A 14,134-nucleotide genomic window follows, 5' to 3' on the forward strand; every position below is an offset into this window, starting at 1 on the left:
AAAATAAAAATGTATTTATATTTACAAAATACACTTGAAAATATTTTCTTTGTACTTTTGTCAGTTAAGGTCAATGGTTAATAAATGTTAAATAATACAAATTGTTGATTGTATTGCATTTACGTGTGTGTTTTGGTAGTATGTGTGTGTGATATACAGTGTATATACATTTAAGAAGCATTTGTCGGTGTACGCTGTCATTTAGAAGACAAAGGTTTCTGTAGAAGTTCTTTGTGTTCTTTTTAAAGAATTCTCCATCGCTTAAATGACACCGAAAGCTTTCCTTATTAGCATATATGCCTGAGAGTGAAACTGTCATCCAGCTGCACCAGCAATTAGCCAGTTTCATCATAAAGACTCGTATCAGCAGAAAAAAGTAATCATTTGCAGTAATGTGAAAGACCTTCCTCATGATTTCCTCATTAAATTATTCATAGAGCTTCCTCTTGCTTGTATATTTTCCATTTAGAATGACAAGGTTCATTATGAAGATGAAGCTCCTGACATATTTTTGTGTAACTCTTTTTACGGGGTCTTTTCTGATTTTCTGGAACAAAACCACACACTCAAGTTATGGACCACAAGTGAGAAAAGAGTGATAATAAAGGATGGAAAAAACTTCAGACTTTACAAAACAAGATTAAGAAGTAGAGTGTGAAAAAAACATGACTGTTTGTTTGCTTTGTTCGCGGTCTATCTGTGTCTCGTCTGATATGACATGACCTGATAAAGAGCAAGAACCCCATGTTTCCAGAATCACCTAAAGTAGAAAGGAGGCACCCCACTTGCAACCATATCTGTGGAGAATCTCTTAAAGAAAATAAAGCGAGCTCTCTCTGATGAGCACCTCCAACTGATAAGGTGTCAGATGTACCACTCCATTACTGTGACTGAGGTTGTTCTGTTTTTCTTTCATTTGAACCCCCACAGCAATAGAGTGAGTAATCAGCTCCTCTCCGTGCTCTGTGCGAAGACCCCTGCCAGGTCTCTGATCCACCAACAGATATCGGTGTCTCTTAATGGATTAAAATAGGGTTAGACAAAATGGATATTATATCAAAGAGTGCATTTGTCTGGCTGCTTCCTCTGTTTTTGCAGCGAATACGTGATCAAAACAACACGGAGAAATAATAGTTCTGAAGTGTGTCGGAATCCAAGCTGTGGTGTAACGTTTTTGATTCAGCTGCTGGGATGCACATTGGCATGGGTGTCTGATTTTATTTACCCAACTGTGCCCTAGTAAGACCATGCAATTGATATTGGCAGTCATTTGTTTGAGCAAATGAATGATAGAACAACAAAAGACATGTGCATTTTTGGCTTTTGAGAGTATTTAATGGTGGCTTAGCAGGGTTTTTTTTTGCAATGTGTGACATCAAAACATTGTTGCCACTGTCATAATCTCTGGTAGAAAAGTTAAGACAAACTGTATAAAGCGTGCCAGAGAATCCTCCCGAGGAGCCTTGACAGGCTCTACTCAGAATTAAAATTGTACGATGATACATGCAATTGTGATACGGAAAGGCAAAGCAAGACGTTTTCCTTATGTGACGGCTAATTTGTGCCTCCAAGGAGCCTGATTAAAAACTGACATGGATCTGATTGCTCTGCCATCCTGAGGTAACGCTGCCAACGTTGTCGCTCTTCTTTTTTGTGCTTTTTTTTCCCTATTCCTTTCACATTCCCTCCTCTTCTACTTCTCTCTCTCACACACGCTTCTTTAAACCAGCCTTGGCTGAAGCGACCGTGTGAGCAGTGAATCCATTACCCGAGCGACAGCTCAATTCAATTATTAGACGGGCTAATAATCTGACTGAATTGATTGTTCACTATATCCCCAGTCAAATGGCTGATGGAGAGAGGATCATGTTTGGGATTGCCTTAAAGACAGGAATAGAGCACATGCTGAATATGACCAGGAGCTGTTCTTAATGAACACTACTCTTCCTCAATCTGAGAGGCTGGAACCCCAAACCATAAATACGCCAAAGAAAATCTTTTTTTTTTTTGCGAACGACCTGAATTGTCTTCCATTATTATAACGTTGTTGCAAAAACAACACCGAGCAGAAGGAAGAAAATGATTTTCATCCCATTAAACTCAAAATCTAAACTGAGTGTTTTGCATTTCTCTTTATAGACTTTGAATGGGATTCTTAATAGTGATATTAGATCGGTTTTATTTTCAGCATGATCCACATACACAGAAAAATAAACTTTTCTTGCCTCAACCTTAAGCCACAAATGGAAAAAGAAGTGGGTCAAACTGCAGTTTAAGCAGACTACCAATTTAAATCAACAAAGCACAATGGTAGGAGTAGACATTCCAATTAGCAGGGCAGTAATGGATACCATAATTATAGACCTAACCTACAATTAAGCTCTGACATGATGACCAGAGTAATGGTCTTACAACATAATGACCCATTTCCAAAATGAGTTTTTCTGAGCATAGTGCTGTGATTTTATCTATGCAACACTGTATTCATTGTTAAAAATGGTGTTACTCTATAAGATAAAGTCAACTTTGAAATAGGGGAAACTGGGGAGTGTTGTAATATGAGGTAAGTTGTAACTCACCTACCTTCAAAATACAGCGTGGCTTTTGAGTTTATTGCTTATAGAAATGGTTAGGCCGTATTAAAAATACCATTAACAGTGTTTTTTTTTGTTTTGTTATTGAAACATTATTATTATTATTATTATTTTGCAAATTCATTAGGCTAACTGTTATACAAGATAAATAACAAACATTGTGCAATATATTAACAGGTGTTTCTGTCATAGCTGTTATAGAACAGCTTTAAAGTTAATATGACCAATCAGAAGTCACAGCCATAGCTATTTGTTATATAATTTAATAACACCCAAAACATATGTTAAAAACAAAACAAAAAATAATTAAGATAAAATATTTGATAAAATATATGATTGTCTAGGCTATTGTTATTATTTATTTGTATTAAAATGTGTGTTTATTTGCATTTTAATTACAGTGGAGAGTGTGACTATAACTAAACATTAAAAGTTATTGAAAATAAATCTACCCACAACTTTGCTATATAGCAATATAATTTGTATCAGACATATATGGAAATAGTATATCAAAGTAAAAAGTAAACTTAAAGACGATTAAACAAAATATGTGCAGTCCCTGGTTTTCCATATGGCTGTCATGTCAACTAAATAAAACAAACTAAAGAGGGTCAGAGATAGTGCGAGATTAATATACATTTTATGTATTTCCAAACTATCTTTATTCGTTTTATCACCTGTATTTCTTAATGAAAATTGTGTCACTTTCTATATTTTTTATTTTATTTTATTTATTTATTATTTGATTGAGACGAGAAGGGTTTTCAGTCCCCAGTGGGGGCTCAGCTTTCATCCGCCTGTTTTGATTGGAGGAGGATTTTAGAGGCCGGTTTAACAGTTGCGTTGGCCGTTCGCTTCGGATGGGACCGCGCGACAGGACAGATGAGAAACTGCTTCCATCTGGAAGCGCAGGGAGAGAAGGAGGGTTGACTCGACACAGTCACCGGCAGTAAGACACACACACACATCCTACTTGCGTTACATCGCACCGGTCATCATCATTCCTGCTGTTGGAGGAGCAGAGCGAACGTGCGCGCAGAACAGCTGCACCTGACTGATCGTGGACATACCTCAGTTTTATTTCACCAGTCTTCATGTAACAGTTGCCTTCGATACTTACTTGAAGAAGGGAAAAGAAAAGAAAGAAATCAACCGGGCTTTTACGCTTTCCTTCAATTCTGGGAGAGGACTTTTCCGAGGACCCTGCGTCTGGAGTGCTAAAAGACTGCTCTTGTTGGATGTTGATTGTTGGTCAAAGAGAAGAAGTGGCAGCGTTTTAGCCGCTGTTGGGACCACCACTGGACAACCGGTGTCGTGTCTGAAAGTGTTCAAAGGTAGGAAGTGATGATGGTGTTTACGACTGAAATGCGCATCACATCAACGCTGGACTGCAAGAGCTGGCTTCAGAGGAATGGAGAGGACGGGTCAGCCGTCCTCACCTAAGCTTTTCTCCATACCTCAGCAGACAGCTCTTTTGCAGTGACTGCACACCAATTGTAAACCATGCACACTTTAGTCAGTTGCGAATGTGAGCGCTTCTGATGACAATCAGAGGAGCGTTTTGCTTTCGTAGACAGTTGGACCATAGAGCTCAGCGAGAAGCTCAACTTTTAATGTTTAGCTGCTCCTCACGATAATGAGCACGACGTGGTGGATATGCATTGCGTTCCACTGAGCCTGAGCAAAAGAAAAAGTAAAAAAAAGAAAAAAAAAAGGAAAAGGATAATCATAAAATCACGTTTTATTCCATAGGCTATCAGCTAGTGCAGAAAACCCCGGCAATTTTTTTTTTTTTTTGTGGTTATACGACGTCGCCATTATCTTAGTTTAGGCTATTTGATTTATTTTCGTGAATTTGGCAAGATATTTGGGACTGTCCATCATCGAGATTATTGTGAACAACTTTCCATGCAGCTTTAATATAGCCTAATATCCAGAATACTGATTCCATCTAGTGCACAGAGCAGGCACGTTGTCCGCTGTTTCTTTATTAATGTATTTATTCAAGAATATATTTTTATTAAGGCTATAGCCTACAAGTGATGAGGCTTTTCCCCCGTCACGAGCTTTTGGTTTGTAGGAATGCGCGTCGCCTGTCGCTGGAGTGAATCCACAACGCCTCAGCATTCACGGCGGGGAATGGAGGAGTCGTGAGGGCATAAAACCCCGGGCATAAAAACAGTCTTATACCCCCCATTGGGCGAATCACACCATGAATCATTACACAAATCCGATATGAACAATATCATATTGTATTTCCTCTGTAGGACACGCAGAACTTGTCAAGATAGTGAGTGATTCAGTGAAGCGAATTAGTGTACAGTGTGTGTGTGTGTGTGTGTGTGTGTTTGGATCGGAGTGCTGAGGAATTTACATTTGTAAATTAGGTTTGATTTTTATTATTTTTATTATAATGTTTTGTTTTTTATGTGTTGTCAGACTCAATGCAATGTGATAGGTAGGCTGTCCGATTATAAGATGTCTGTGACTTTGTGGCAGTTGCATGCATATATAGGCCTAAGAAGAGATAAGCCTATAGGAAGTATACAAATATTAAACAAAGACTGTCCAATTTTCCTAATCTCAGCAATCCAATACTTAGATATAAATGTGTGGGTATTATTATTATTTTTAACAACAACAATTCTAATTTAATAATACTATGATGATGATGATGATGATCGAAGAACACCATGCATGCTCACATGCATTCAATAGAGGGTGCTGTTGTTCTTTTCAGTCCTGGCCCAGTTTGCTTACCACAGTTTTGTCTCGGAGGGCCACTCAAAAAGATTGAGCGCCACCGTCTGTGTTGCTCATGCTCCCCAGGGATGCAGAATTCAATCTAGCAGAGACTCTGGCTAATGCTGTGGCACTTTGTCAGGATTAACATCTTTCTAGTCAGTGGCTTCTGTTACCTTTGGTGTCACATTACCACCTTGGAGTTGTGTGCAGGGAGAAAAAATGAAGCCCCGGTATCTTGCTCTTGCATTGTGCTGGGTGCTGCGCTGCTCCAGTCCCACATCACTGCGGGTCGATAGAGGAAGAGACTCAGTCATTTTCAACAAATAAAGGCATTTGTTATGGTGACTTGTGAAGCTTCTCAAAGAGCCCTTTTATTCCACCTCCAGTCACATCCAAACAAGGCCGGGAGACCTTTTTTTGCTGAGTTTAATTTTCAATTAAAGAAAGAGTACCTCAGCTAGAACTGATTTTCGGAGCTCATCTGATCAGTTCATATGTGAGGAAGCATTTAATTATAGGTTTCATTAAGGCAGATCTTTTGAAAAGCAAAAGCGATACGACTAGACAAACAGTGCTTTTGCACATCATTTGGGCTTTGATGGGGAAAAAAAAGTAAATTAATCTCCACACCTACAGTATCCATTCAGTCATGTTCATGCATGAAGAAAGTCTTTCCGATTCTCCTGGCAGGCTCCTCGGCAGTTTGGTCTCATTGTGGTGGTTTCTACTCACGGGCAGAATAATGATGATTATACCAGCGCTTGGACAGGACCAAGTTGTCCGTGCCAACCTTCTCCAGTGCAGGAATCTAATGCCATCTGTTAGTGACCTTGGAACACATAAATACAAATTTCTGATGCGGTGACTTGGTACTGTAGATACACTTTCTATTGTATAAAGGTTTTTTTCTTGGGGATTGCTAGGCATCCCTCATGCAGATGTCAAGCATGCCTAAAAAGTACTTAATATTCAATATAGATGTAGCTTGTTTGGACGGGGGCCTTCATCTTCAACTGTGAAGTGCTTTTTACAAAGAGTCATGAAGAGAGTCTACAATTACCACTATGAAACACGGTGGATGAAATATGGCAACAGGAGAATAAATTGGATGCGGACGTTTTTTTTTTTTTTTTTTTTTTTAAATTCCCCATCAAAGAATTATTAATAGAGTATTTGACACAGTGGAGAATTATAGCTTCATTTATACAAAGCAGCCTTCATGCTGAACGTGGTTGCACTAATCACTGCGTGGGTGCTGGAAAACATCCATTCACCCTTATGAGGAGCAATTAGCAAAGCAGAAAATCATACACCCTTTTATATGCTAACTTTTAGAGCAGGGGTGCTTTTCTTTTCTTTCTTTTATTCTTTTAATGCCTTACTTTACAAGGCGGTGCGATGACAAACATAACTCATCATGCATGATCTCACGACTTATGCAGTGGGGAGATGTTGAGATTGTGGAAAAAATGGCTTATGGACAACACCTGAGAGGATCTTAGTGATACAGATATTTGAGAGGATGAATTGATATGAACAGTGTGAGATGAGCAACCACATTGTGTCAGTTGCAGTTTGGTGTTTTATGAGATTTGGGGTGATATGTTATCTAAATGTTGGCAATCTGAAGCCAGTAAATAGTGCTCCTCTGAAAAGGCATTGGATTATGAATGAATACATCAAGAATGCATTGTGAATTTGCTGCCAACGGTATGGCTTGCTGGTTTTACTAGGCTTCACTGTTAATATTCTTCATTTACTCTGGATGGCCTGGAGTGTGACAAGCCAAGTAGATTTTGTCAAAGCAGTTTGAAAATCCTTTTTTTTCCTGATGTCAAGACCAGTCTTTGATCTAGCACTATATCATAATACTGTTTTTTAACCTTTGCCTTTGAAGACCATGATGTAACTCAACCTTCTTTGGCTGTTGTGTCCTCTATTCTTTTATAGATGAAAATACATAGATAATGTACAGCACATATTTACAAATGATTCAATTCCATTGGTGCTCTCATGCTTGCATTTATTTTGAAATGCAGAAAAATAGATTACAGTCATTCAATTAATTTGCTACAAATATTTTTTAATATCAATCTATCAAGCACATATTTTATTTTTATTTGTGTTATTACCTCACACATGGAATTGTTAAAGCTAGAACATTTAGGATTGCAATTATCTTTAACGTGTGTTTTGTGTTTGCTAATTGCACATATTTTTTTCTTAATCTATTCAGTCATATCTTTGAAATTGAATCAAATTTTACATATTTAAATTAAGTTTACTATTTAAACATGGTAATTTTTGCCATTGATATTTTATCCTATAGACCTAGTCATTAAAAACTTCTTGGAATATTTTTTGCTGAAATTAAACCAAAATACCAAATCATGCTGCGTTCTCATAGAGCTGACCTTTAGAAAGAAAGCACTGGTCATAAGTGATGTGACTTGGGTATATGGCCAGTAATAGGCCTGATTCTTCTCTCAGACTTGCTTGGCCGCAAAACAGCAGATAACATTATCCTGAACCCTATTCCACACAATGCAATTAGACATGAGACGTGTAACCTTTTCTTCAGTAATGCATCCTAAGACAGAAGTGCTTTAACACCCCCTCCCTCCTTTTTTCCTCTCAGTTTGAATTCCAGTCGTAATACCAATAAGAAAACACACGTGATGGGTTAGATAAAGTAAGCACAGGAATTGTTTATTCCTCACATAACGTTCAAAACATGTGGTTGCATTAATATGGTTTTCTATGCATTAGTTCTTCCTGTCGTTCCAAGAAATCCTGGAAGTAAACAAGTAGCTTATTTGTGAGTCCAGATACCAGCCATCTGGTTAGTGTTGCAAAGGGTTTGCACAGGTTTACAACTCTTCCTTTTGGAGTGGGAAAGGGGTGGGAGGATGAACTGATCTGCAATGACATGCTCCATTACTCCTTCTTTGCATCTGCAATAAAGCTAATTGTTGGGTTTCCCATGTTTAAGCCCAGCGTTGCCACAATGCACATTCACACTAATATTCAAATCACTGAAGACAATGAGCATGGGCTGCATTTCTCGCAGACCAATCAGAAAGAGTGCACCGGCACAAATGGATCACAAATACCCCCCTCCTGTTCCTTCTGAAAGTGAACTAACATCATTTAATTTATAGATCAACCATAGCCTGCAATCAGAGCGTTAAGTGCTCTAGGTTCATTATAGGGTGGCATATGGTGATGCATTTGCATAATACGCTAATACTTACTCCAACTCTGTCCTATCTATCACTGCGCTATTGGCAATGTATGATTTTGTGCAATTAAACTTTTCCCTGAGATACTCATTGTTCTTTTGTCTAATTAAGTCTTCGAATGTAATGAAACAATAGGGAAGAACACACCTTGACTCACAACCTAATCGTTGTAATTTCGCACAACGTGTATTGGAGGGTCTCTAAATGCGTGGGGCGTGTAAATCACAGCGTTTTTCTGTCTTTAAATGTTTGTTGGCTCACCAGCCTAGAAATTACCAGAACAAAAAGAAAAAGACAGAGAATGGCAGTCCTGATGACAGAGGCTAATGTCTGGCATTTGTCTCCGTAGCTAGTTGTCTCTTAAGGTTTGCAAGCGCCACGCCATCACATGGGTTTTTGTAGCAACGATCAAGTGGCTTATTGTTTCCTACTTAATGGTAATGAATATTGCTGCAGATTGTTGAAATGCAGAAGCAAAATAGTAAAAGGAAATATCTTAAAATTAGCTCACTTCAAGACATGAGGCATGAAATTGGATTTTAAGTTTGCTGTTGAGAGAGAGAGAGAGAGAGAGAGAGAGAGAGAGAGAGAGAGAGAGAGAGAGAGAGAGAGAGAGCGCATTGCTGTTCTCACAGTTCACTGCTTCTCTCATTGCTTGCTGTCCTTTTACTCCGTTGTATTTCCTCGGAGCTGCTGCCTCACCTGTTCTCAATATTTAATGTGGTGGAGGGTCTTTTGGGCTTGTAATGAAGTGGAGGTCAAGAGCTTCCTCCAGCTTCTTTCCACCAAACTGGCCCTGTAAATGTCAGACGGGCTGTGAGAAAACAGTCTGAACTTTCCCCTGTCTATCTCAGTCAGTCATCTCTTATTTCTCTTCATCACTGCCCACTCTTTTGCTCTCTCTATCTCCGCCAACCTTCGTCAGAATTCATCTCGTGGCCCTGGCCTCCACTCAGCCATATAGCCTGAGCTTTTTCCATGTTATATTGCCACCTCATCAGCCTTTTTATCTGTCACTCATATTCCCCTTTTTTTCTTATCTGATGAAAGACGGAGAAAATCCTCCAAAACAAAATGAATTTGACACGTGTGATGTGGTTATGGATGGCTGCGCAGGATGTTTCTTTTTTAACAGAGCTTTTTGTTTGTTTTGTTTTGTATTTTTTGTATTTTTTTTGTGGACCCCAGAGGACACAGTAATTTCTTTTGGCAGAAAGACGTAACTCATCACCTCCCAGTTTTGTACGATCCTGGCCATTTTGGTGGCCTCAATAAAATATTCATCCCTTTAATCCCTAAGCTGACACAATGGTGTGTGAAGAATCAGGCTATGTTCCATTCCACTGACCATCTGATGGGCAGCCTTCTCTAAAGACCTGGCCACAATACTAGCGTTTGGCTGCTTCACTCAGAGAAAACAAGAGGTCCAAATCTAGCAGCACTGGGGCTTTGTCAACAGTGAATAACAAGCAGGCCAATTACAACTCAGTTACCAAAAGAACAGTGGAAAAGGCTGCGAGTAACAGCAACTCCCAAACGGTGAGAGAAAACTAGGTTTATGGAACAGATGATGTGGAAGATAAAAGAATTTGTTGAATAACCTGGTGGGCCAATATTTCAGGTGAGGTATGCGGATAAAGGCTTCCAATTTTTTTGTTTATCCATAATAAGTAGGATAAATTGAGCTTGGGAGTTTAACAAGTGCGGCACTGATAACCTTCTGCAGTCCTTGGCATTCATAGCTGTGTACCCTTGATCTCCAAGGTCTCATATTAACTTTTGGATGGAAATCTGTCTCGAATGAATTATGATGCAAAAATAATCCCAGGGGTTTGTAATCAGTAATTTTGTTTACTTTAGCCAATCACAGGGCCACAGATCCAGGCTGTGATGTGGTCCTTTCTCTGCCAGGATCTGAAGACTTGAAAAGATATGTAAATGATATTAGTTTCTCTATTATACCTCTTAGCTTTTTTCTTCCTTCAGAGAATTATAATAGGACAAGATGCATGATTGATTACATGTATTTATCTAAATTTAACTATCTGAAGAGCTCATTTCCTCTGAGGGAAATTGCAACTAAATTAGCAAGGATGATTTTTTTTAAAGAAAGAAAGAAAGAAAGAACTAAAGAAAGAAAGAAAGAAAGAAAGAAAGAGAAAGAAAGAAAGAAAGAAAAGAAAGAAAGAAAAATATGTATGAACTCAATTGGGTCGGAACATCTGGTGTTCCAAAACTCTTTTGACTTGATATGCTAATCAAATTTTTTTGTCAAAAAATAAAAAAAAATGCTCAAAAGAGTAGTGGGACAGTCCCAGCACATATCCTCGGATCCTGCTTTTCCTTCCTATTGACGTTTTAAAGAGAGAGAGGGGCATTCAGTCAGCCCATCTCTCAAAACGTTATTTGTGTCATTTTCATTTTTAACCTTGAGATAAACAAAAATAGCATGAAATGAGTGAATGCTTTATTTAGTTCTGCTTCTAGTGGCTGGGTTAAGGGGAAGCGCTTTGGTCACAAAGGCATACATTTGTAAATGAGGCAGATAAACCTTTGGGTAGACAAGGAGCGTTTTGTTTGACACAGGAATTCTGTTGTTGGCTGTTTTGGTTGTCAAGTACTCTGGGAAGGCAGGATGTGTACTGGGCCTACAATGGGCCTTTCAGCTAAGGATCTCAGATGCACAGCGATGCTGTCCCGCCTCCTTTCACAGTGCCCTAATCTCTTTATCAGGCAGCCACAATGGCGGATTCAGTCTTCAGCCTTGCCGGCGAGATCAAGACCAGGCAGACGCTTCAAACTGACCATCGTCTAACTTCAACCAGCCTCAGAGCACAACGTTTTCACAAATTCACAAATGCAGTAAATCTGCAGACGAATTCCAACTTTTTCAACTTCACCTTTCAATTTCAAATGTGTCTCCAACAAATATTGCGTTTCTTAGTCATTAGTCATTGATGAATATAATAATGCATTTCCTATGAACAAGATGACTTCTTGACAATATGTTCTCTTTGTTTAACTTTATAAATTCTAAGATTTTTTTTTGACATTTTCTCTCTGATCACTCTTACTCACCTTAATTTACTTGATAAGATTTGATTGCCAGTTATTTAGAGTATTTTAATGTTTTCAGTAAAACTAACCAAACAATAAATTAAATTAGATTTTTTTTTTCTATTAATAAAAAACATGAAAACCGAATGCACCAGAAATGGAGTTTGTCCCTCCATCTAGTGGCCCATTTTTGTTTAGTGCCTGTCAATGTGTGTTTGCATCAGTAAACTCATTCACACTCCTGGAGCCAGCAGCACCCTCAGGAATCTGTCAGCGTTGCAGTGCTACCTCTGTAGCGCAGACATTGTCATTCCATTTGTGGGGCTGTTTGTCTTTGATGCAACAGCTTCTCTATTGCTTATATCCTTTCTGAATCATTCTTCACTCTCGCAATAGGAAAACGCATTAAGGCATATTAGGTTTGGCTGGATCACTGTAATGCCAAATTGCACTTAATTTCACACCTCTGTAAATTCTGTTGTGTCAGGAAAGCTCTTTTTAGACCTCTTTCTGTCACGGACAAGCTCTGCAGTAAATAGTTTGGGGCCTCAGGGACTCGTCCAGCCTAAGGTTTTAATTGTTATAATTTAATGCAGGGGTGTCCACATCCTGTTGACCCCTGTTTGCTGGGCTTTGTAGGTTACAGAGGAGGCAGAAATTATTTCCAGCTGCCTGACATTGTGGGTGGCCCATGGGTGGACAGTCTTTTAAGGAAAGCAGCCGCTTCCCTTTCTAATTAGGCTGTTGAACATTAGCACTACAACTGTTAGAGGAGAAGGGAAGTAATGGCCTTTTCAGTGAGAACGGTAAAGGGTTGTACACTGCTTGTCACTTCCACAAGGACACAGGGCTCGTGAAGGCCAGCAAGGCGTTCATTAACATGACAGTTAGCCTTGGGTCGTAAAACCGAACCGGCTTGTAATGGAGGAGCCCGGCCCCTGCTGAGCGACCAGGACAGTGCGGTGTACAGGGGGGGGACCACCCTCCATACAAGTCACACCACTCCCACGAAGAGCAAACAAGCTGTACTTCCTTCAACTGTCATGTAAAACACTGTCTTTCATTTTATGCCAGAAAGACCTGTTCCTATCCGCGCAGTCCTTTTCTTCTTTTGCCATTCGCCCATTCACCTTTTATGTACCTCTTACCCCAGAGCAAACCATCTTTTCTTTGATGCCCACTCGCGTGATTGTTGACCTGACAGCTGTCTGTATTTGAATGTCTCTCCATGGTAACAGTCGAGAATGTGTGTATGGAAGTGCTAAAGCACTGACTGTGCTGCCTAGAGAGTATAATATCAGTTGCTTATGAATTGCATCATACTTCTTGATGTTATGTCAGTTGTTGCATACCTTACATATACAAATACTAAAGTAATTCGACTCGACTTATTTCTTTATTCTGCTTCTCTCATTCATGCTTTGATCAGAACCATAGCTGCTAAAATTTAAGAACCAAAGAATTTGCTATGCTTTTAGTGCCGAACTCTGCTGTGTTTTACACAGGGACAGATCAGGATGAGCCAGTGAGTGTGCATTGTTTCTCAGAAGTGTCTTAACACAGAATAGAGGCATGTGCGTCACCAAATAGGGGATTTCAAAAGCACTGCTCCGAGCAGCATTTGAAGCAGCGGAAATGGGAGATTTTGAGTGGCATGAAAGCTGACAATTCTATAAGTTCTTAACTTGGAGGTGGTTTTCTGCTTCTGAGGGTTATTTGGGGCACAGCGTATTGTCATTGGAAGTGGGGGATTGATAGAGAAGGCAGTAATTCTGGGTTGCAGATGTTTTTTTTCTTCTTCTTTTATTTTCAACCAGAATTTTTGGTCAAGTCAAGCTTTGTGTGTGCAGTGTTTTAAACAATGCGTGTGGTTTCAAAGCAGCTTCAAATAAAATGCTCAGACCTGGTATAAGATCAGTGATAAATGATAATCATGGTAACATTTTGCTATCTGATCACTCCATAAAAAAAAATCTTTCCTGATGTGACCCACATTGCAAACCACTAAAAGAAGGGCTTTAAGCCTGTTTATAATTTATTTGTTAAACGTGTTTTTAGGCTAGATTTTATTTTATTTCATTCTCTTATTATGCATATAAATTAATGTTTTAACTATTTTCTTGTTCTCTTGAGAAATTCACTTTAAAGGCGCTATATAAAAATACAGTTATTATTATTATATTCACAGCATCGTTTAAAAATTTAAGAAGTTTTTTTTTTGGAAGATTTTAATACTTTTACTTAGCAAGTTGGCACTACATTGCTTAAAAATTACACTAAAGATGTTAGCGTTTAAAAAAAAAATTCTAGTCAGATAATGTTCTTTTGAACTGTCTGATCTTTAAAGAATCCTGAAAATAATGCACTGTTTCCACATTATTCCACTTTTTTTTTTTTTTGCACCAAATCAGCATATTAATGATTTCTGAAGGATCATGTTACACTGAAGACTGGATTAATGAGTAATGGAGTAACATTCAGCTTCATCATCACATG

The 14,134-nt window shown here is 38.8% G+C and overlaps 1 protein-coding gene across 1 annotated transcript in view; it reads left to right on the forward strand.

Moving 5' to 3' along the window:
- The first annotated feature begins 3,430 nt into the window (after positions 1 to 3,430).
- cdh11 (cadherin 11, type 2, OB-cadherin (osteoblast)) overlaps positions 3,431 to 14,134 on the forward strand; it is a 54,796-nt gene continuing 44,092 nt past the window's right edge. Inside the window, exon 1 of the mRNA XM_079605064.1 lies at positions 3,431 to 3,928. The gene's annotated coding sequence lies outside the window, so the exon portion shown is untranslated. The remainder of the gene's footprint in view (positions 3,929 to 14,134) is intronic.

The sequence above is a fragment of the Phoxinus phoxinus genome, assembly GCF_949152265.1.
Source record: "Phoxinus phoxinus genome assembly, chromosome: 2".
NCBI lineage: Eukaryota > Metazoa > Chordata > Actinopteri > Cypriniformes > Leuciscidae > Phoxinus > Phoxinus phoxinus.